The sequence below is a fragment of the Pongo pygmaeus genome, chromosome 11, assembly GCF_028885625.2.
Source record: "Pongo pygmaeus isolate AG05252 chromosome 11, NHGRI_mPonPyg2-v2.0_pri, whole genome shotgun sequence".
NCBI classification, from domain to species: domain Eukaryota; kingdom Metazoa; phylum Chordata; class Mammalia; order Primates; family Hominidae; genus Pongo; species Pongo pygmaeus.
Window position 1 is genome coordinate 34,339,628 of NC_072384.2, and position 2,784 is coordinate 34,342,411.

Consider the following 2,784-nt stretch of genomic DNA (forward strand, 5'->3'; position numbering starts at 1 on the left):
TTTGAGGAAGAAGTGATCTAAGCTAGCACACTGAGCCCTCTCCCCATGTGATGCCTCCTTGACCTTGGACTTCTCAGCTTCCATATAACTATAAGAAATTTCTTTCTAAATAAATTACCCAGTTTCCAGGTATTTTGTTATAAGCAATAGGAAACAGATGAAGAGAGTCAGGCTTAGGTCTAAAACTTTGCTTTTTTTTTTTTTTTTTTTTTTTTTTTTTTTTTTTTTTTTTTTTGAGACTGTCGCCCAGGCTGGAGGGCAGTGACATGATTTCGGTTCACTGCAACCTCTGCCTCCCAGGTTCAAGAAATTCTTGTTCCTCAGCCTCCTGAGTAGATGGGATTACAGGCACGCACCACTACGCCTGGCTAATTTTTTTGGTATTTTTAGTAGAGATGAGGTTTCACCATGTTGGCCAGGCTGGTCTCAAACTCTTGACCTCAGGTGATCCACCCGCCTGAGCCTCCCAAAGTGCTGGGATTACAGGCGTGAGCCACCGTGCTCAGTCTCATTTGTTAAGCATCTGCAGCTAGAATAGTTCACCATCCTAAATTAGGAAAGATTAGAGTTTAAATAAGAATATGTCTGTGTAAAATAGAGTAATTAGTTGTATATAGATATATGCTCACATGTACATGCTTAGCAGAATATGCTTATTCTCTAAACTTTATGTAACTCTCATGACTCTTCAATTAGCTATTTTGTTTCTCACATTCTGAGTTCAAGATCCATTAAAATGTTTTTAAAACTAGAAACACATAAACTTGAGCAAACTAAATCAACCTGCTAGCAGTTATGTCTTATTCAAACCTGCCAGACAACAAATTACAAACTTAAGGACTGAAATTAGCTGCTCTTGACTTATTATTACCAGTTAGAAGAATTCAATTACTTTATATTTGAAACTTCCTGAGGGCAGGCACCTTGTTTTTATATTTTTGTTTCCCAGTTTTTGGAACAGTGCCAGGCACATAGCAGCTGCCTTTAACAAATCTTTTCTGAGAGAAAAAATGACTGAGTGACTGGTGAGTGAATGAAGATTGCATTACTTCTCTTGAAATTCTGTGGAGATTCGTGATCCTTTTGTAGTTCACGAACGTGATGATTGGGTGTTCACGCGCACGTGTGAGATGTGCCACCCTCGAACCTTGTTACAATGTCAGCGCATTACCCATCTGACCTGAAAAAAGAAAAACATTAAATTCTTTGGAGATGCCTTGCCTAGGTGACTATACTGCTTTCTGGTTCAAGAAATAGTGGACTACTTTTTTTAAAAAAAAAGCACATAAGATTTTATGTGTGTGTTCTGAAAAGTCCTTGAATTTTTTTTGCCATTGATTTTACAAAGAGCTTTAAGAAGTTGGATAACCATCATGCATCCCTTTATAAACCATATATAGTTATTTCTGTCTTATCTCTAGATGCTCAGACTGTGAGAACCCAACAGGCAGAGATTCTTTGAATCCCTCCATAGGATTGACCACAGTGCCAAGAAAGCGGACACTTCATAAATATGACCAAATGAATGAAAAAATGCTGTCCGATAATTTTGATTTAGAGAAGTTTTCTCTGAAGAGTTTCTTGTTCTCATACAAGTCTTCCTCTTCCAGCTGCACCTTCTATTGCACTGGTTCTCACAGCAGCATCACAGAGAATTCTTGATTCTCCCTTCACAAAGGCCGTCCAGATAGATGAGGATGCTATAATCAGTCTCATAGTTGTTGCTCCTTTCACAAACAATGTTTGCTCTATAACTAAGATCTAATTAAACTGTTATGCCCCTACATTCCTCTGAGGACTAAGCTGAGGGTGATTTTTCCAGGCTTCTAATCTCTTAAATTGCCTATGCGTCAAACTATCTCTCTGTGGCCATTATTGGTAACACCTCAAAATATAACTGAATTATGCCAGAAAGGAAATGCACTTGAATGGAAAAGCCCTTGCCTTTGGACGTGTAGCAAAATAGTTCTTAATACTGAAGAAACAGAATCTTTTCTGCTTTGTGAACCAGTGAAATCTGATAAAAGTATGTCTCCCCTGGGTATTTTACGTCATTAGCATCCTGGCTTCTCACTTTGGTTTAACAAATAACTTATTTTAAAAATTTCTCCTGGGAGAAGACAAGGAGCCAAAAACATCTTGGAAGAAAACTTTACCTAGCAACCTGATAGGCTGTTTCATACAGCTTCTAAAATTTAACTTCATGCAATGAAGCTTTTGTGATTTTTTTTTATTTTTATTTTTATTTTTATTTTTTTTTAAATTAAGCTTATTTATTTCTTTTTTTTTTCTTTTTTTTTCTTTTATTATTATTATTATTATTATTATTATTATTATACTTTAGGTTTTATGGTACATGTGCGCAATGTGCAGGTAAGTTACATATGTATATCTCCCAATGCTATCCCTCCCCCCTCCCCCCACCCCACAACAGTCCCCAGAGTGTGATGTTCCCCTTCCTGTGTCCATGTGTTCTCATTGTTCAATTCCCACCTATGAGTGAGAATATGCGGTGTTTGGTTTTTTGTTCTTGCGATAGTTTACTGAGAATGATGATTTCCAATTTCATCCATGTCCCTACAAAGGACATGAACTCATCATTTTTTATGGCTGCATAGTATTCCATGGTGTATATGTGCCACATTTTCTTAATCCAGTCTATCATTGTTGGACATTTGGGTTGGTTCCAAGTCTTTGCTATTGTGAATAATGCCGCAATAAACATACGTGTGCATGTGTCTTTATAGCAGCATGATTTATAGTCCTTTGGGTATATACCCAGTA

The 2,784-nt window shown here is 37.1% G+C and overlaps 1 non-coding gene across 1 annotated transcript; it reads left to right on the plus strand.

Moving 5' to 3' along the window:
* Positions 1-1,077: 1,077 nt before the first annotated feature.
* LOC129032279 (small nucleolar RNA U13) lies at positions 1,078-1,181 on the plus strand. Its single transcript, XR_008501292.1, has one exon. It is a non-coding gene; the product is annotated as a small nucleolar RNA U13 (small nucleolar RNA).
* The last annotated feature ends 1,603 nt before the right edge of the window (positions 1,182-2,784 follow it).